At 42.2% G+C, this 22210-nt stretch overlaps 1 protein-coding gene across 9 annotated transcripts in view; it reads right to left on the minus strand.

Annotated features, from left to right (window-relative positions):
* The window catches only part of LOC117605004 (paired box protein Pax-6), a 74312-nt gene extending 65792 nt beyond the window's left edge, over window positions 1-8520 (minus strand). For 3 of the 9 annotated variants that reach the window (XM_076688420.1, XM_076688419.1, XM_076688418.1), the window contains exons 1-2: window positions 6584-8508; window positions 5278-6326 (exon numbers count right to left, since the gene is read on the minus strand). The gene's annotated coding sequence lies outside the window, so the exon portion shown is untranslated. Of the gene's footprint in view, window positions 1-5277 lie in introns of all 9 variants that reach the window. The other 6 variants (XM_076688415.1, XM_076688416.1, XM_076688417.1 and 3 more) reach the window with 6 other exon arrangements.
* Between the last annotated feature and the right edge of the window lie 13690 nt (window positions 8521-22210).

Here is a 22210-nt window from a genome sequence, read left to right on the forward strand (position 1 = left end):
GCAAGCCGTTTAGCGATATTTCATGGGGCTCTCGTTCGAAGGGTTTCCAGGAGCGCACGGTATTACCGGAGGCAGTCTTGCAAACCGGAGATAAGAGCTGGCTGCTTCTCCGTTTCCGACAGTGTGAACGTGAGCTAAAGCTTTCTTCACCTTAACTTCAACTTCTCGTACGCAACAGAAGAGAATATCCCGTGAAGAAAGGCACGAGTAAACCCCTTTTCCTTACCACGCAATGCCCTCTATATCCTTCTAAACTCGGTTAATATCCTTCGCTTATCCTCGCTCGCCATTCATTTTCCGTATACGGTTCACTAGTCGCGTCTTGTGTGGAAAAATAATAAAAAATTGCTCGCAGTTATAATGAACGTTGTCGTTGAAAATGAATAAGCTGACAAGCTTGTCACACGTTTACAGAATATTTTATTCTTTCTTTTTGAAATAATCGTGTCGGAGGAGGGCTTCTAATTGAAAAGACCAAGCCAGTGTAATTAGGGAAGATTTGAGTGCACGTGCATTCGAAGGTACGGCTAATCCCTGCAATTTTGCCGAAGGGATGTCCAACGTTCGTACCAATTAAAAAGGAAAAAACCTTCGGGACACCCTGTTGCTAACTCGTTATTTACACCGCAAAAGAGACGCACGTGCTCGTCCAATTCTCCGTCTCTAATCCTCTCTTAATCACTTCACTCGACGCAAACAGGTGCAAAGAAATTGCTCTCGTTTTCACCCTTACACGCGTGATTTAATCCATCACACTTTAAATGTAAATTGAATACAAATTATTCTTTAAAATAGAAATTAATCGTCTAGGCAAAGAAGAAGTACCAAAATGAATTTTCTATTCGACGAGAGCTATAGGGAGGCCTATTTTACCATTAAAATTGAAAGAAAGTTCAGTCGACCTCTTCGGTTTTGCAAAAGCTAAATTCAACGAGTTATTCAAGGATCCTTTATTAAAGGGATGAATGGTGGCGCCAAGGGTTTTGTTAAAGCGAGTTACGCAAGAGAAACTGGGCTATCTGTACTAAATTTTCTGAAAGTAGATTCCGGAACTTTGGTAATATCTGAGTTGGTGATGGACTGCAATCGAATCGACTGATCGATCTCTCAAAGTTCGCTGGTCAAGGGAGAGAGAAGAGGATTCAATCCGTTGCAACCGATCAAATTTTCATTTTACTTTACGTTTATGTTGAAAATATCACAGAAAAAGGAACTTCTTTTTCAAACTAAAATTAACGAAAATGAAAAATATAAATTACTATGAATTTTTATAAATTTTTCAGCAGTTCGCCCTATGAACGTAACAAGACTGATGATCAAATGAATAATTAACGTGTCAATGACTGACGTTCCCTTTTATCATTACCGTCGTACAGATATAACGTATTCATTAATTAAAATTATGATTGACACGTTACAGTGCAGTTTGCGTCTATGGAATTTGCATCATTAACAGGTTAACGTTGCTTGAAATAAATGAAACAAGAAAAACAATTTTATGAAATCGAGACTCTTCGATTTTGTGAAATAAGAATTTCCAACGTAAACTGCGACCAACTACGATACATAATTCTAAACAATTTGCGACAGCTGTTATTTTTTTTATTGTCGAATAAATCATCCCCTCGTCAGCAGCAACGTGATATTTTCAGCGAAAGAAAATAATCTTCGAAGGGAAGACAATGTGATCGGTAGGTTAAATGGAAGCATGACAGAACCTTTTTCCAAACGATGGATCGCGTCAGCCATTTTCTTACGGCCGACCGCAGCCGATTACTCGAGATTAACATGAATTTCTCGCGCAACTAATTTTCCAGCTAACCTCTAGGATACACCTAGATCGAAGAGAGAAAGAGAGAATAAGGTTGGTATTCCCTGTTCGGTAGCGGTATTGTGATCCTCTCGGTCGGCTGGACCGAGCTGACCGACTTAGCAGGAACGCGAGTTCAGTTCAGGAGATTTTCCCGAGGGATTTAACGCCTCGCGGCTCCTCACGGATTGGATAAAAGGGATCATCGGCGTGAGCTTTAACCGTGAATCGTGGTTAAGACCGACGACAAACCGCTTTCTTTTTACTGCCTGGCTGCTTGGATCTTCTTTTTCGAAAATACCTTATCCTATCCTGCTGCTGGCGTGTCTTCCAGTCAAACAAATATTGACTTTTCAGACATACCGCATTCAATGCATTAATTTTTCCATGATTAAACACGTTGAACAGTAGGACGGACCATGGAGAGAGTCCAAAATTTAATTGAATTTTGTACTGTATTATTTTCATTTTCAAAAATTTTCTCTTTTCTCTTGAAAAAATTTGTTGAATAATTTTGATTTACTCTTTTTCTGTCACGTATAATCATCCCCGTTGCGGCGGTACCGGTTCCCGGTACACCCTGTGACGTCCCGCGGTGCTAGACTGTGACTAAATCCGCGGTGCCCATGCAGTGTTTACACTCGAGATGATGCCTCCTAATGCTAATACGCGGTCCTTTCGGTGGCAAACGTGGCCCTCTGGTTTCTTAATGCTCAATCGCAATCCAATGAAAAGTATATGAATGGCGCGCGATTATCAAGTCGAGCGGGCGCCCTCAATGTGTCCGCCGAGGCGTCCGCGGTAACCCTGCTGCGTTAACCGACCTCGAATCCGGACCAAATGGTACGAATTCACCTTCCCCTTGGTCCCTCCTTTCGTTCGCTTTTCACCTTGTCCGTCGCGTTTCTTTCTTTCTTTCTTTCTTTCTTTTTTTCTGGACAGATCGACGATAAACGAGCCCCGTAAAATGGATTCGCTAGAAGCACGTGGTCGGATTTCCAGTTCACTCGCCGCTTAGAATCGCACCACAGACCAATAAATACCGTAATTACCACTGTTGGTAAACGTCAGCCCGATGGAGGACGAGCGGGGAATCCGAAAATGGTACCAGAAACGTTTAACAGATCGAACGAAGTCGGATTATTCGAATTTCTACTAGCTTGTTGCGGGTCAACCGACCATTTTGTCCGGTACCGTTTCATGACATAAATGAATCGTACCAAAATTATAATTACTTGACAAAGAGCTTTTCGTAAACGAGAGAAAATTACTTTATGCATTTACCGCCCCAAAAGGGATAATTATTCGTTAACGTAAACGAATAATTAAAGTGTTGAACATCGTTCAAAGGAATCGAGGTAAAAAATAGGAAACGTTTGGTCAAAAGTCATGTTACTGATCGGATGCCCCCGTTTCGGGACGGGTGAAAGAGGAGGGAAAAAATGCATTTATCGGGGATCGCGATTTGCTGGGACGGAAAGTAAAACGGAAGCGGTGAGCAGAGAGGAACGGGCCAGTTTCGGGAACACGTTCGAAAAAAATCGCGGCAAGTTCTTGCTACTGACGTTTTTGCCGTGCAACAAGCCTCCAGGGACGACGTGTTCATCGGCCACGAACAGAGAGGCAACGAACCAACCCTGGGGCTCGATGCCGTTCCACCGAGCGATTCTGTTTGCCGACACGTTCGTCCGCCACTGAAGGATCGTTTTTCGGAGTCACTGACTCGAATCGCGTGCTTCTGGTCAATTTCGATGTCCTGGAGGGTACTTGAACATTTTGCACGTGCCACGTGCGTGAAAACCGGGTCGATTTTAGCCCGGAGAGCCGATCGCTCAGAAAAAATGATCTTGTAACATCTACCTGATATATCTGGACTGTTTTTCCAATAAACGAATCGATATCTATTTTACATATATTTTTTCTATTTCAGAATTGTGTCATGAAACAATGAAGAAATTATTAATAACTATGCTTTCAAATATAGATGTGCAATTCAAAGATAGAAATGGTAGAAAAATGTTTATCAAAATTTGTCAAAGGATCATCGGTTAGAATGTGAATTGAACAGCAAGGAGTGGAAGGAAGAATCGACAGGCAAGTCAGATGTTCCAAGTTATTCTTCTGTCGAATTACACGGAGAAACTGATCGAGGACACCCGTTGGGCTCACGTTCCGGAATAATTTAATGACACGACCCTCGAATGCTTCGCTTCTCATCGCCGCCGGCCGAATTTGGTTAAACGCTTCGCAATTAAACAGCAAATCGGCGTACTGATGGTTATCGATACCACCGTCACGGAATTTAACTTTAACCCCCTTTCCTAATCATCCTGGAAACTTTGAATTCTCATAAACCTCTGATTACAATGATTAATATCTATTGAAAAGTTTAAAATTCTTGAAATTTCGAAATTTCAAGAATCACAGAAAATGAAGAAAAATTCCCATGTATATTTTCAGTAAACCAGGTATAACGGATAAAATAATTCCTGCGTCAAAAACTTGTATTTTCAATGTATCTTTCTGATGTCTATCGCTCTGCGTGTATCGTTTGCTGGTTACAGTATTTTCAGACCAAAGTAAAATCAGATTAAACCGCGACTTTTCTCCGTTACTCCTTTCTCGTTTTGTCTGCCGGAGGCTTTGACAGAGAAAACGTCAAAACGCGCGGGAATTACGAGGGAAACAAGACGAAACGAAATGGAAAAAAAAAGAGGTGGACGAGGAGGCGGTGGTGGAGAGGGAGGGGAACAGAGAGGCAGAGAAACAAAGGGATCGCGATGGCGTTGAAACCATAAGAGTGTGAAAATGTTTAGCAATTTCGAAATCAGCCGTGGCCCGCAGTTTGCGCCAAAGCGCGTTACCGGAAACTCGTGACCAGTGGGCTACGGGCGACAGCGGCGCCCACCGCAAAAGCGGATTGCGGTTCCGCCGGGTAACACGCGTTAAAAACGCCTCACGCACACGCAAACCTACCGTATACCCGCTGCTTTTTCTCTCTTTTCCTCATTTTCAACCAGGGGGGGGAAAGGAAAAAATCAAACGGCCAGCTTTCGCCTCCCTTCCTCCGTTTCTATGGAATTAATTTCTACGCGCCGCGAACGCCACTCACTCGCGCGCCATCTGCTGGCGAAAAAACAATTGCAAATAGGATTAACGCTCCTCTGTAATCCTATAAATGCTCTATTCTCTGTTAAAATTTACTCGCGCAATCTTCTCGGAGTGTTTTCCATTCGCGCGGATAGATTTATCCTCGTCGAATTTGTTGTTCCTTCGAAAATCCTCATTTGATTCAGTTAAAAAATGATTTCATAACAATTTGGGATTATAAACTCACGAGACTTAACAAGATTATTTAAAAAATTGAAAGTTAAAATTAAAATCGCCTATGTTAAAAATGAATTATAATTAATTAAAGTAATCGTTTCTAGAGGAGACTGACCAGCATATCCAAAGTAGAAACATACCTTTTTCTTTTCGGCTGATGGAAGTATACAGACACGAGAATATCCGCGACGCGGGCCATCAGGACAGACCTGAAGATGTTGTCGGCGAAGATGAAAGGATCATCCCTCTGAACGAGATGGTCGTCAAAGGGACACGCGTGTCTGGTCCCCTGCTGTGATTTTCACTCGACTGCTCGTCGCAGTCGTCTCCTCTTGGTCCCCGAGCCGATGTGTCGCGTGTTATTGCAGCTCCTTGCCCGGTTAATAATACTTCTCCTCGTCTTTCTGCATTACTACCAACTCGCCTGTCTGCATAGTTTACGCATAAAGAACATTCCTTCTCTTTAAACACCCTCTTTAACGATTCTACCCCCACGATTCGACTCTAGCCATCCTTCCTCTGCAACCCTTTCGATTGCCACTTTTCTTTCACGCGTTCTTTCCGTCAGATTTAAAAAATAACAACCTTGCAACTTGACGATCTTCTCTTTTTTTTATTAAGAGGGAGGATGGTATTTATATTCTTTCTTAAAATCTGATTTCTAATTTAAAATATTGTGAATTATGATCATGATACCACCCTTGACTTTTGTAAAAATAAATTTCCTCGGAGTTAATAACGAATCTTCCCAAAGAGTCTGCTCGGAAGGGCTTTTAACAAAAGAGAAGATTGCAGTCGCATCGAACCAGCTCGTTACCGGACTGAATCGTTCTTAAGAAACGTATGCAGAGCGCATACCCACGATCGGGTGGTCATGTCGATAATATCGGCAAGTGGAGTGGAAGATATGGCGAGAGAAAAGCGTGGTACAAAAAAAAGAAAAAAAGAAAGAAAGAAAGAAATCGGTACACCATGAGGAGGTCGAGGCAGGGTGTCTTGCACAAGTTTTCGTGATGCCCCCCATGGGGGTCGAACCTCAACGGGGGCGCCGTTTCTGGAGCCTGTAATTTGAAATCTTCACAGGAAGGACCGGCTAGAGGGGAGGAAAAATAACTGGCACCCCTCGCAGCCGCAGCGCCTCCCTCCTTATTCTTCCGCGACAATGCAGCAAACTCCCGAGATATTCACCCTGCAATCAGTCGCAAAGTCAAACGTTTCTCAGGAACGTGCTATGAAAAAGGAGGCAGACAGCCAGGCAATCGACTCATTATTAACGATCGCTTCCAAACGAATCTTTCACAAATCAACCCCTTTCTCGATCAAGTGCGTTTAAGTTCAGATAAACAGTAATTACTGTTACATAATTAACCAAGTTTACTTTACAAAGAATAATGTTTAAACGAACAATGTAAAATTTAGAAAATGGAGATAATATGAAGTACTTACAAAATTAAATTAAAATGGGGCTCTCTTCAGGGTCCGCCTCCTAGGGTTAAGAAAGATTTATTTTTTACGCAGTCTAGCAGAAAAAGAAAAATATCACGGTCTACGACACATATTTCTTACATTATTGGAAGCAAAACAGATGTGCCCATCCTGGATCAGACTGGCACCCGAACGATCTATGACAAATATTTTTGTTTTCAACGTGGCGAGTCGAACTGATCTGTTTTGACGATCTTCCATAATAAACCCTGAAATATGTAGAATAATATTAGAAAAATATTTTGAAGACGTCTTCTATAGGGATATTCCGGCAGAGAGAAATTTTTTAATAATTTCAAAATGAATGAACGATAATGTTCCATTGAAATACCATATTATAGAATGGAACTGTTCCCTCTCGTGTGATTGGATCGAAAATTTTTGCCAGTCTGACGATTTATTTCCAGACCGGGCAGCAGCGGCATCGATCGACCACGCACGGTGGCGGTAGTAAACCTGGTTATCGCATTATCTCGGACACCGGAGACCTGCACGAGGGAAATCTATTCTATGGGGAACTTGCATTTCACGTAGGGGCCCTGCCCGATCGACTCCATTGTACGCGTACTAGCCCACGGTATCGCTTCGTGTATCTACGTACTCCGTTCTGCAGGCCCAGCACCGATAACATTCACGTGCCGATAATTTTGTAATATCGTCGCTTCCATATACATGTGTATTAGTAGATGGGTTATGGGTATAGTTGTCGCGTTTGCACGTAAACTTTACGAAATTTCTGCCGTCTCACCATTAACGACTGTTCGGCTTCGGTAGTAGAACACGGTATCCTATTAATTGACCTGAAAATGGAATTATGAATTAGATTTAATATTGTTGAATCAATGAAATAAAATTAAAATCAAATTAAAATTGTCTTAACTTTGAAAATTCTTCTGCACAAAATATAAGCATCGCTGATGGGATCGTGTGACGATTGATGGTCGAATGTGGAGGATCCGATAAGGCAGCTTTTAAAGTCCTTTAAAAAGCAATACATCGTCGAGGCGACGGAAAGGGAGCTCTCAATAAATATCCCATAGATCCTGCCGGCACGTGACCCGCTTATCCCGCCATCTTAAATACTTGGCTGCGCGTGTCGGTCATTCCGATCATCGCGTTAACTCTCACAAATGACCCTACGTTATAATCGCACTACAACCTACTGATTTTAGATTGTATCAGAAATGAGATCCTTTGGAATAAATAAGCGTTTCATTTTTAACAAAATTTCCAAATTTCTACTAATCAGAAGTCAAAGGGATTCAAGAGAAATATCCATCTGCTTCTAAGTTTGTAATACGCCTATTGTAATGCACCTTCCAAGTTCAATTTGGTTGAAAAGACATCGAAGTCGCAGAATAATTCAAGAGACTAATTATACGATGAAAATCTGTACGTCTGGTTAAGAGGAAAGAGTGAAAGGGAGTGGCGCGAAAGTGTGGCACGCAGCGACAGTTTTCGAGGATCCCCGGGGAACACGGTGCTACGTTTCAGACGAGCTGCGTGAACGTCCGTGTTATGGGGTTGTCAAAGCGGAGACAGAATGACATCTCTATTATCACGAGAGCGGACCATAAAGGAAGAGAGACAGAACGATGGGAAGAGGCAAGAGGTTCCATGTAGGAACGCGCGTGCCACCGAGATAACGGATCTCCCTGATGATAATCCTCCTTGGTGCCATCCTAGGGTACATATGGTCGAACCCCATGACTGTTAAACAGATCTGTGATGGCAGAAGCTGTTGTACAGTTTCATATCTCAATATGATGTAGATAATTTTGATTCTTTCCATTATTGGACCAATCATTTGATCAGAGAACTGACTACCGAGGGTGTTTCTGGTAAATGACTATAGCTTTTAAATTATTTACCTTTTTTATATAAGAATTTAATGTAATCTACTGTATTAGCGACAAATTAAATTAAATGTAATTGTATGAAATATAAATATTTAAACAACTATTCATCACTGAATTGAATTATCTCTAAATATATCACTATCGCAAACAAATATACAAACTACAGAATGAAAGGGGAAAAGAAAAAGACGGAATGGAGAGGAGAGTGTTAACTCGATTACCTGACGTGAATGGGAGACACTCGAAGCAAACGAGAGGAGGAAGTATATCCCGTGAGCGGGCCACAACTTCCGGTTCGCTGCCACATAATTTCGTTACTTTGCACGAAATTGGATTAAGGGATTCGTTAAGGGCGCATTAGCGCACGTTAGCACGTTATACGATGACCCTGGACCGAATTACATTGTGGCGTTTGGTCAGCTTTCAATGGTCTGTGTCGAGTGGCCCCGCTGCGTTCCGGAAGTACCGCAGATTTTCACGTTTCCCTAGCCTTCCGATGCCCTTATTTCGCGTCGTTCTACCGACACCCGTTGTCCACCATACCCAACTAACTTTACTGAAAATCAATCCTCGAAAAATTCACCCCTCTTCGCACCCTTGTCACCTTTGTAGTTCTTAATAAAGGTACACTCCACAAAGCTGTTTTTTCAAAGATATTCTATAAGATTAACGATTTTGTCCTACGATGGTGTTTCATCTATGAGAGACAGGTGACGTTTTCAGACACTTCAAAGTTAGATTTTTCGTCAAAATTTGAACTGATTCTATGTATATTAAATTTACAACTCGATCCAGTAGAGGATTTTTGAAATTCCCATACAACAGTTCTGAAAAAACCACGCGTGACAATACGAGGGCACCGTGACAATGTCGCAGCACGACATAAAGGAAACAAGCTAGTTACAGTAACCAGACATCTCTCGGAAGTTTCACGATTGAAAAAGAAACAAAGTCAACTTCGGTCTGCTCGTCGATCGTTAATCGAAGACCGGATCTTCTCTGTGGGACACCATAAAGATGCTAGATACGCGAGTGAATGGGGGGCGAGAAAGGGGTCGCTGGGACTCCGGAGTCCTTTTAATTATAAAGCCCACCGGCGATAATTGTCGTGTAGTTGGACCAACATTGTGACTGCATGTTTTCCCGCCACGCCCATCTCGGTGTTCGTCTCAGCAGGCGAGTCTTTTCTTCGTGTTTGCCTCCGTCCTGCCGTGGGACCGTCACTCCTTCGACTCTTATTAATCTCGATTCCAAGATCGATCCTTCGTTGATCTTCGTTTCGTCGATGCCGTGAGAACCTTCCTTCTTAATGCGAAAATTTTGATAGATTGCAATACAAAATTTTCCAATATAAAACCAACTAAAATAATTATTTTCACTTATTTCTCGATATTCCTCCAAAAGGCACGCGAAGAGCTTTCATAAGTCATTGCGAACAATTTAAAAACCACCCCGACGATTTCGTTTAAAAAGAAAGAAAATTGAGGAGGGTAGAAAATGGGAGGGAAGAGATTCTTCTTCCCTTTTGCTCGAAACTCGATAGCCAAAATATTGAATTTCCGCAGAAAAGGGAGGATGGACGTCGTTGGAAATCGGGGATGCAAGAAGTCCTGGTAACAAAGAGGGTGACTTTGTTCACCTCTCCTGTTCGCCCTTTATTCTTCACACGCGTCTCTCTCCTTATTTCTCTTTTTTTTTCTATCCAGGAACGAGGGTGAGCGACAAGAACCACCAGTTCCTTTCGAATTACGCAAGAAATCCCGCGGCGAGGCTCGATTCTAATCGATCCTTTGATTCCACGACGTTTTAACTCTGCCCTACGGGCATCCCTTAACGAAGACGTCGCCCTTCCTGTTCCTCTCCGTCGATACATCAACTTCTTTTTTTTCTTTTCAACGAGGCGAGTTATCGTACACGAAACTGTGGGAATTCCGACAATTTTCGAGCGAAAGAAAATGATTTCTTTATCAGAAATGTAACGAGAATTATGGAAGAAATTTATCGACGATGCAATTATTATAAAAAATGAAATTAGAGAAATATTAAATTGCGACTTTAACGACGAATTAACTCATCATTCTTACTTTATGAGTTAACCCTCAGCTACCTTGGGTACTGATAAAAACTGATCGAAAATTTAAGAAATTAAAATAACATAAGTAAAAAGTATATCGTGTTCCTATTTAATGGTTGATCGATCATGTAGAAGTGGTTGCAACAAAACGGATTGTTTCGAGCGTCGAGAGTAATATTCGATTCCGCGAGCAGGAGGGTATCAACCTTCTCTCGATAGTCCTCGAGACTGCAAGTAATTTCGAGCGATTTCAATTTCAATTTAACCCCTCAAGCCGATTTCGTGAGTTCTCCATTACCCTATTTCGAGGATCGACAGTGGGGACGCAATTATCCGATATCGTTGACGGAATAGAAAGTCTCATTATGAACTCGCGTTGTTCGCCTCGACGAAGCCATTGCCGAGGATGCTGTTCGATTCAATTCAACGTCTTACGTGTCTGTTGTTCAGAAAACATTGTTAACCCTTTCACAACGACACCGAATAGGTGGTCAGAAATTTACGAAAACGACGTTCGTAGTCGTCTCCTACGGAAGGGTTAATTATAGGAGGATGAAAGTTCTAAAAATGTAGAGTTTGAATTATACAGGAAATTGAAAAAGAAGAAAAACCGATGGTACCCATAAGGATGTCGAGGAGGAAGAAATAGAAAACGGAATGGGGGCAGGAGAAGAAGGAAACTCCAAGAAGCAGAAGATCCTTGGCGGAATTTTCGGCGACGAAAACTGAGCGGAGGATGAGAAACGACAATAACTTCTCGGCTCGGCGTACAATTTGATTTTATGCAACGCTTGGCACGCCTCTTAGCGCCAGATATCCTTATAACGTTTAACTAGATTGTTATGATTGTTGTCCCCAGCACCGTTTCTCTCCTGTCCCTTTCCCTCCTTCGTTATATACACGTACACATACAGATTCCACCCCTTTCACTGTATATATGTATATCTCTCTACAGGGTGTCTCTCTGTAACGTTTTGTCGGTTGCATATTTTATGGAATCAATGGCTCTTGTAATTTTCTATCTTTTCTTTTTTACTTTGGAAATATTTCACTGAAAACCACTGATTTTTTCGACTGGATTTTCATGTGTACAATAAATGTAAAAATTTTCAAGATATTCCTGGCAGAAGTTTCAAGAATATGTCCCGAGGGAACCTTTCTTACTGTATGCGTGTCATCTTCGATTTTTGTCAAATCAACTTGAAAATTTCAACAGACGTTTTTGGAATATCGTACTTGAAAGAATATGTAAAAATTTCAAAATCTGGATGTGCCCTTTCAAACTTTAAGTCTAACAAAAATGTTTTAACTATGTCGTAAAAATGTTCACCGAATTGGTGACAATTCCATTAACACCCTATATGTATGTCCTTACAACTGTTGTACACAAAGATATACCTCGTTTCTCTCGCGAAATACTGCCGCATTGCAGCTGCTAATGCAACAACCTATTAAACGATTTAGGCAAAATTAACTATCCATAACATAGTAAAAATCAAGGAGTTAAATAAAATAAAATAAAATTGCTAAATAGCACCTAACCAATTAGTGTCTACTACCAGGCTTAAAAGCAAATACATCCCCACCATCCACAACCACCCTAATCCATTCGAAGGATCAGAAATAACTTGAAGAATTATCCTAACTGCGTTCTCCAAGATCGTCACCTTTCATTGTACTCGTTTGAGAGGCGAAAGTCGCGGTAAATCCTAGTGTCCGTAGATGAACCGCGGGATATTCATATTCTTGGCAGAGTCTATGAGAAGAAGGTTAGGTTAGCGTGAGAAAAGAGAAAGAGAGAAAGATGGAGAGGGAGAGGGAGAGGAAGAGGATGACAGAGGCTGGTAGTGGTTGGCAGAGCGTCGAAGCCAGTGGTGCAGACCAGTTGCCCGATGGAGGCAACTCTGGTATTCTAACCCTACAGCCAAGGGGGCTGCTGCTTCTGCCGTTGCTGCTGATGCTGCTAGCTAGCTGCTCCAGGTACTGTCTGCGGCGCTGGTGCACACACAAGCGACAAAGAATGTCGGTAACACGAACATAGCGAATGTAAGCGGGGTAACAGAGGAAGAGGGAGGCCGATGTAGGCCCTGCTGGAGCTGAATACCACTCTGGATATTTCTTATCCCAGCGCACGTAACCCTCTAACAAGCTAGCAAAGTTTACCAATAAATTGTATGACGACGATGGTGTAGAGAGTCACCGGAAATATCGGCATTTCCGTTTTCTTTTCGCGCTCCTCTTCCACCAGTATCCTGAAAAACATTTTCAAAATGAATATGCGATAAAAAGAAAGAAAATCTTCATCAACTTGCATCTACTTCCCTTCCACAGCATCCTGGAAAGTTTTGATTACTTTCCTGTGTGAACTCTTCTATCGTAAATTCGAAGAATTTTCGTTTCCGGCTGTTTGCGGAGGTTTTACAGGATTTCGAAGGAAATTCTGCTGGATTCAGCTTCTTTTCTTTTTCATCACTGATGTATGATCGTTGATTCAATGTCAATGAACGCCAAATGTCGGGAACGAAAGAGAGGGAAAGGGAGCCGACGATCATATTGAATAGTATTTCGTTGACATAATGCGACACGCGCGAGTACACTTTATAATGGAGTCACATCGCGTCGGTTACACAATCACAATACTAATTCGACATAATGGCTACCTACTTTCTTGCCGATTGCTCGAAAAAAAAAACCCGTGACATAACGATTTCGGGACACAACGGGGTTACGTTGCAATTATATTTCGTTTAATCTGTGATACGGCCTAAGAATTCGAAATTTTTCTTTGTATCTCTAGACTAAAAAGTTGTGGACTTAGAAATTTTTACGCACGGTACTTGGAAATTATTCCCTCTGCGCGCCCATATTCTTTTCCTCTGTTTTTATTGACAAGTTTCACTTGCAACACGCGTGGCGACAACGCACCCATTTTTTTCCCTAACCAATTGCTACTACAAAGTTCACGCGTGCCTTCTTGCCCCTTGAAGTGGTCCGTGCGATATGGCGGAAGAATCGATTGCACACGAAGAGACCAAGGAAGAAACGTTTAAACCTCGAGGAGGGCTTTCTGTCGATCCTTCATCCAGAAATGAACCTGCCTCCGGTAATTCTGCAATCCTTTCGTTGGACACAACGAACGGTCAAGAACAAAGGACCTCGTGTTAACTGCTTCGTTATAATTCTGTTTCTTTCGAACACACGGGGGACTTTGTTTCCCTCGAAATCGTTAAACCGGAGAATCTAATTTATTTCCTCTTTTTCTGTCGTTCGGACTTCGTTTCAAATTCAAGAATAAATATTTCTACTTTCCCAATTTTACAGCCACTAAACTCAAAAACATAAGAAATACCGTGGCAGGTAAATTTCATTCCTCTAAGTCCAATTCCCTTGGAACCTTTTATCGGACAGAGTGCTACGAATTTTCTCGGCAGAACTTGCGTCGAAACACAGAAAGGGGACAATGGAATTGAAATATCACAGAGGGAAAGAAGTTAGCGGTCACTAGGATTCCGGTAAATCTGAACTTTCGCAGGTGGTCAGAAGGCGAACACATAGGGGTATGGGGAAACGGAACCGGCAACATTCAGAATATACTCGCCAACAACATTTCAACGTGAAATATCTTGAAAAGAATGAACCACCATATATTTTAATGTCACGCGAAATCCCGAGGAAAAGTAATATGCTTCGATCTTAAGATAATTAGGATAATAATGAAAAAAAAAAAGAAATGTAAACGGGAACATAGAAAGTTCCTGTGTTGAGTACCGTTTAAAAAACTTCCTAATTCATTGATTAAATATTTAATTTGCTTGTCGACAAGAAAGCACAACGGCACTCGTTCAAAGTGAAACTGTTCGAAAGTTTCGAACAAGCAAGGTTGTTGCGCGTGAAAAAAGAAGGTGTCAAAGCGGCGTACAAAGGTTTCGTTTAATTCGTTTTGCACACCCTCAGGCCGAATAATTCGCGCAGTTTTCAGACGCGAAAAAAGCCCTTGGAGCTTGAGAAGCAGCAGGAGAGCCGGTACATATTAGCGCCAACGAGTCAGAAAACCCTCCCGCGGCTCGCGTCGCTACAATATTTATGGGGTTGCTAGTGCGAGCGAGCGAGCGATTCTCGTTCGCGCGAGTTCGCCCGGTTGCCCGCTCAAGGTCCGAACAAGTCCTAACGCGTGTACGCTACGAGACTGGGACGAGCGTGAAAAATTAATGAGCAAGGACACCGACATAGAAAACCTTAAAACGTCTCTTGATACTCTTTTCCAGAGAAGAAAAAATAACAACCCTTACTTTGAGCAAACTACAAGGAGATACATTACTTTTCATCAGATCTGTAACTAGCCCGCCATCCGACAAACTGATCAACACAAAAATCCCGATCAGTCGTTTAACAGCGGAGCTTTGCTCCAATTACAACCCTTACTTATTGTTAATAACAGCTATCCAACGACTATTATTTTTTTTAAAGCTACAGATCTTCTGTGGTCTTCGAATAAAGGTTTAAAATAGGAATACATGTACACATTTGTTAGAATAAGAAAAAGAAACAATGAAGGAACCGATGAAAAGAGGAGAAAAGAGTGAAATCGTTCAACGTAGGGTAAATAAAGTTTTAAATTTCCGCAGTTCCTTTCGCGTTTCTCCCCGGTTGGCGCCTCCACTATCTGCATAATATATCTCTAATGTGACGGAGGGAAAAGGGGGTGGCAAAAGTTGCCTTCGCTCGGTATAATGTAAGGCGTAAGAAGAAGCCAGCGAGAGGGTGAACGTGGGTGGTATAGTGGTGTGGTCGGTGGTTGGTGACGGTGGAAGCCCTTGCAGGAGGCACGGTGCTTAAATAACACGAGTTTGGATTTATAGTAATACTTTTATGAAATAATGTTAGTGGCGGATATTAAGGCAGACACTGGGAGCGTAGCTGGCTGAACGCCACCCTGCTCCTTCCTCTTCCTTCGCCCTCTTTTGGCCCCGATTCACTCCTTATTTTCCTTCTCGCGTTCTCGCGAAAAACTTCCGGCGATCTTTCTACTTCTGTCGGTAACCTTTGCGCGAATTTGTTGCTCGCGAATCGCTTGTTGAGAAATATGTACGATATCGGTGAAACATCTACGGACACTTATTAAACTTGCCACGAACTTGAATAATCGTAAAAGAAATTTAGCTCCCTTAATTCTCAATTTCTTTGATTTCTTATCATTTTACCTAGTACCACCGATGCAATTCAATTACCTCGACTTATCGTTCTACCCTACATCCAGCTAATTCGTCGCCGAACGAGTCTCGCGAAACGAATGTTTCTCTTCGCTGGTTAATCGAACCCGAAACGCGAACGAGTTGGTTAATTTTTCAATTAAAAGAATAATCGCGGTTCGGTTCGCGATTGATCGCGACAGAAGCGATCGCGAGTACATAAAATGTAGCACAAGGTCTCCGGGGTATTCCTGCGGGGTTACAGGCTGTGGAAAAGGGTGCCGGTGGTAACGGGGCGTGCATAATGAAGCGAGAGCCGCGTAAAATTCGTAGGCGAATGCTCTTTAATTAGCACGCCGCACTGGGCACGCTGGAGAAGCCGCTCGAGCTGGAGGAACTTCCCGAGAGGATGAGGAACGGAAGAGGAAGAAGGCAGAAGCGTGGGTGGAGTAAGCGAGGGATGGCAAGAAGGGAGGCGAGGAGAGACTTAAATAATTATCGTTTCGAAGCCGCCTCGCTCGAAACCAAGCGGGCCGAGGCCGCATCTGTTTCTGATTATTAATTAATATCAACCAACCCGAAGCCGTGTTCGCATGAGCGAGCTCGTTGCTCTCTCGTACGTAGCCCCACACCCACCTTCTATATGTGTATTCCTATGTTTTTCTCTGTATGCGTGCCAGTGTATATGCGTGCCCCACCGCGAATTTCGCGCGTGTACGCTCTGCTATTCGCTCGTGCACAGCAAAAGGGAGGAGAGAGGGACACAGGCGAATCCCATATTCATATGTTGCGCAGAAATGAACAGAATGCGCAGCGGGCATTAAAATTAATGAAACGAATGGAACACGCGTTTTAACGAAAATGTATGTGACCGATCAGGCGGAAACATGCTCTTTCGGACATGGAACCAGGGACGTACGAACGCCCCTCGGCTTCGAATGCACTTCTATTCTATATTATCCTTACAACGTGTGTTTTCTATTTGATTCTTGTATTCTGCAAATCTATGAGCTCAAAAATCTGACCATTCTGTTTGCTTCTGGTGCTAATATCGAAAGGGTACCAAGGAAGTTAGAGTTGGTTAGTTAAATTCGGTAATGGGTATAGCTATCTTCTATTCTCTTTGAATTAGGACCTAAAGTTGTTAACAACTATTATTTTCTTTTTTCTTTAAAATGGAAACAGGTTTGAAAACGGGAGAGTGTAAAGAATCGGTGGGTTCTTTAATTAAGAAACTTGATTTGACCCTAGATGGGACCAGGGAGGATCGAACTATATAGCTATATGTACTGGGTGACATTTTACCAGTGGTAGGGGATCGAAACACGAATATAAATTTGTCCATTATCCAGTGATTAGTTTTGCTGGGGGTCGCTTCTGCTGGCGTCAAACCCCTTCTAAATATTCTACTGTATGTAAAAATCATTTGATTATACGAATACATTGGTTGATACACTAATGTGCTGATACAGTAATTCTCGATCTTTAAGTTTATATTCTGAATCAAACTAACATAACTATTTGATTTAAAGCAGTAAGATAAAAATATCATATTCATAATTGAAAATATTCTTCAAATCTTATATCTACCTGCTTTTCCATTTTATATCATTGCATATTTTGGGAACAGCAGTGATTACATATCCAATAAGACTAAATATATGCCTTTGTTCTAAAGGAGTCTTGAATTTGTGACTCGAATGCGAGTGCCATCTCCTTCACCCTAATGGTAAAACTGAGAAACATTTCGAAATGCAGCAGTTGAACCCACCTTGACGGTAACTGCAGATTGCTTCCATACCCCATCACTCAATGACTCGAGTTCAACGTTACCATCAAGGCACAAGTAAGACATATCAACCGATGGGAGTTGGAGTCCAATATTCTGAATTACCGACGAAACATAAAACATTTTTGCCAATTGCTTTGTAGCGCACTCTACGATTTTAAAGAATAAGTTTAAATGGAATTATACTGGCAATGAGCGAGACAACCGGGAATAATTGAATACTACATAAATACCGCAACTGCGAACGACAAAATTGTATTTACGTATATAAAACTCGCAGCCATTTGCTCATATTGTTCATAATAAAATAATTAATAAATTATATGATAATACCTTGCTTATATAAACCACGAATAACTAAAAGTCTATAAATGATTAGAAAATTACATTATGATCAATATGATTGCCCAGGTCTCACCACGTGGAGGTTGCCGCGACTGGAGACCCGCCCGATCCGCACCCATCCACCCTTCCTTTTGCAAATAAAAAAATGTACTATAATACAACCAAATGTACTATCATACATTTTTTCAATATTACTCCATTTGTTGTACAGTTACACAAGGTACGACCCATGTACGTTCTGTAAATGTTACACAAATGGATATGTTAGCTAGCCTACCCGGAAACGGTACTAATTTTGAATGGACCTCAGAACGAATCTTGAAAACACACAAAACTATTATGGTATTGACAAAAGGATCCCATAATAGAAACAATACGCAAAACCATTATGGTACTGATAGAAAGTACCCACAATGGAAACAATAAGCAAAACCATTATGATACTGATAGAAAGTATCCATAATGGAAACGACACACACATCCCATCGGTGAGGAAATCAGAATATAACCATCGATGATTAACATTTTACCTTCAAATTCATAGGAAATGAACCATATATTCCAGTCACGTGACCGAACCTACCTAACTAAAAAGCTAAAGATACAAATCAATAATTCCAAACCTTCATTCAATGTACATTGAATCCTCCCTAACTAGAAGCTAAACCATTTTAAACAATCGTTTCCACACTGTAACCTGCCTACATAAAAAGCTAAGATACAACCTCAGTGTAACATCAATGCCGGTTTACCCATTTCAAAATTTCGTACAAACCATTGTTTTTTACAGATTAAATCCTCCCTAACTAGAAGCTAAAAAGTGATTCCAACGTTGTTGTTCAGCAACATTTCTTCGGCACTGCCAATAAGGAACCCAACATCATTAAACGAAATGACAAAGACGATATAAGAGACAACAAAAACAAGTGCAAAACGAGAACCAATAAACTCTTCGTGTTCATGATCATCCGCGTCCAAAATTTTTCTAATCTGAAACAAACACAGGCACACACATACGTTGATAATATGCTAAAATACCGTCGATCTCAACTCCTGAAACACACAAAAATAAGTATTAGAAAAGGAGAAAATAAAAAAAACCGAAATAAATAATAAGAAATAAGAAATAAATAAATAACTAAGATCAAATAAAATTGAAATAGATACTTATCTTCTTTTTTCTGCTACTGCCACTGTCTTATGTGCTGCCATCGAAATTTGTGTTCACTTGCAATCTCCACTTGTGTTCTGCTACGTTCTCTTCTATTCTGCTGCGTCCCCTTCTCTTCAGCTGCATTGGCTTCTGTTCTGCCGCATCCACTTCTGTTCTATAAATTCCTCTTCTCTTCTGCGGCCTCCTCTTCTGTTCTGCAGCGTCCTCTTCTGTTCCGCAGCTTCCTCTTCTGTTCTGTAGCTTCCACTTCTCTTCTGTAATATCCCCGCTTCCCTCGCTGGCTCTAAAACAGATCTCAGAAATAAATCTCCACCAAAGACTACACCCTGGCATCTGCAATCTTCGCTGCTGTGTCCTATGCCTCCTGTACTGCTTGCCCACTGCTACATCCGGTGACTCCACTACTGCTTCCGGTGCTTCCACTGCTGCCTCCTCTTCTGTTTTGCAGCCTCCTCTCTTCTGTTCCGCGGCTTCTTTTTCCGTTCTGTAGCTTCCACTTCTCTTCTCCAATATCCCCGCTTCCGTCGCTGACCCTAAAACAGATCTCAGAAATAAATCTCCATCAAAAACAACAACCTGGCATCTACGATCTTCGATGCTATGGAGCTTCTTCTCTTCTTTCCTCTTCTGCCGTGTTCCCTTCCATATTGTAGCATTTATCTTCTTTTCTGTCTCCTGCTTCAGTCTTTCAGAGCGTACTCTTCTTCGTCCTAACTGCAGGGTCCTAACCACTTCTTCCTTCTCCGTTTGTCTTCTTTCTTCTCCGTTTGTATTCTTCCTTCTCCGTTTGTCTTCTTCCTTCTCCGTTTGTCTTCTTCCTTCTCCGTTTGTCTTCTTTCTTCTCCGTTTGTCTTCTTCCTTCTCCGTTTGTCTTCTTTCTTCTCCGTTTGTCTTCTTTCTTCTCCGTTTGTCTTCTTTCTTCTCCGATTGTCTTCTTTCTTCTCCGATTGTCTTCAGTCTTCTCCGTTTGTCTTCAGTCTTCTCGGTTTGTCGACTTTCTTCCCAGCTTGTCTTCTTCCTTCCCAGTTTGCCTTCTTCCTTCTCCGTATGTCTTCTTCCTTCTCCGTTTGTCTTCTTCCTTCTCCGTTTGTCTTCTTCCTTCTCCGTTTGTCTTCTTCCTTCTCCCTTTGTCTTCTTCCTTCTCCCTTTGTCTTCTTCCTTCTCCGTTTGTCTTCTTTCTTCACCGTTTGTCTTCTTCCTTCTCCATTTGTCTTCTTCCTTCTCCGTTTCTCTTCTTCCTTCTCCGTTTGTCTTCTTCCTTCTCCGTTTGTCTTCTTCCTTCTCCGTTTGTCTTCTTCCTTCTCCGTTTGTCTTCTTCCTTCTCCGTTTGTCTTCTTCCTTCTCCGTTTGTCTTCCTTCTTCTCCGTTTGTCTTCTTCCTTCTCCGTTTGTCTTCTTCCTTCTCCGTTTGTCTTCTTCCTTCTCCGCTTGTCTTCTTCCTTCTCTGTTTGTCTTCAGAAGCAGCTGGTCTTTGCAGCAGTGCCGCATTGTCTTCTCCATTGGAAATCCTACTCTTTCCTCTTCTGGGACAATCCCTATTCTTCTTCCGTCACGTTGACAATTCCGTTGAGTTTTTCTTTTCTTCCGCGCTTTCTTCGCTGTTCTACAGCATTCTCTTCTCATTGGCATCGTTCTCGTCTTCATTGCAAACTCTTCTTTTCTTCTGCACCATGCAACCTAACCTAATGGTTGCGAATGTGCCACCGTCTCCAATAACACATATTGAGAAAATGCGAATATCAGTATAGTCGAACGCATTCCTACCCACGAATTGAATTCGTTCGACGCAGAATACCGCGAATATATCACGTGAGCCTTTTCAGTTTCCCGACGCGACGCGTTGGCTCCCTAATCACCGTCATCACGCTCGGTTAGCGTGGAATAATATCAGTATAGTCGATCGCATTCCTACCCGCGAATTGAATTTTTTCGACGCAGAATATCGCGAATATATCACGTGAGCCTTTTCAGTTTCCCGACGCGACGCGTTGGCTCCCTAATCACCGTCATCACGCTCGGTTAGCGTGGAATAATATCAGTATAGTCGATCGCATTCCTACCCGCGAATTAAATTTTTTCGACGCAGAATATCGCGAATATATCACGTGAGCCTTTTCAGTTTCCCGACGCGACGCGTTGGCTCCCTAATCACCGTCATCACGCTCGGTTAGCGTGGAATAATATCAGTATAGTCGATCGCATTCCTACCCGCGAATTGAATTCGTTCGACGCAGAATACCGCGAATATATCACGTGAGCCTTTTCAGTTTCACGACGCGACGCGTTGGCTCCCTAATCACCGTCATCACGCTCGGTTAGCGTGGAATAATATCAGTATAGTCGATCGCATTCCTACCCGCGAATTGAATTTTTTCGACGCAGAATATCGCGAATATATCACGTGAGCCTTTTCAGTTTCCCGACGCGACGCGTTGGCTCCCTAATCACCGTCATCACGCTCGGTTAGCGTGGAATAATATCAGTATAGTCGATCGCATTCCTACCCGCGAATTAAATTTTTTCGACGCAGAATATCGCGAATATATCACGTGAGCCTTTTCAGTTTCCCGACGCGACGCGTTGGCTCCCTAATCACCGTCATCACGCTCGGTTAGCGTGGAATAATATCAGTATAGTCGATCGCATTCCTACCCGCGAATTGAATTCGTTCGACGCAGAATACCGCGAATATATCACGTGAGCCTTTTCAGTTTCCCGACGCGACGCGTTGGCTCCCTATTCACCGTCATCACGCTCGGTTAGCGTGGAATAATATCAGTATAGTCGATCGCATTCCTACCCGCGAATTAAATTTTTTCGACGCAGAATATCGCGAATATATCACGTGAGCCTTTTCAGTTTCCCGACGCGACGCGTTGGCTCCCTAATCACCGTCATCACGCTCGGTTAGCGTGGAATAATATCAGTATAGTCGATCGCATTCCTACCCGCGAATTGAATTCGTTCGACGCAGAATACCGCGAATATATCACGTGAGCCTTTTCAGTTTCCCGACGCGACGCGTTGGCTCCCTAATCACCGTCATCACGCTCGGTTAGCGTGGAATAATATCAGTATAGTCGATCGCATTCCTACCCGCGAATTGAATTTTTTCGACGCAGAATATCGCGAATATATCACGTGAGCCTTTTCAGTTTC

Source organism: Osmia lignaria, chromosome 5 (assembly GCF_051020975.1).
Source record: "Osmia lignaria lignaria isolate PbOS001 chromosome 5, iyOsmLign1, whole genome shotgun sequence".
NCBI lineage: Eukaryota > Metazoa > Arthropoda > Insecta > Hymenoptera > Megachilidae > Osmia > Osmia lignaria.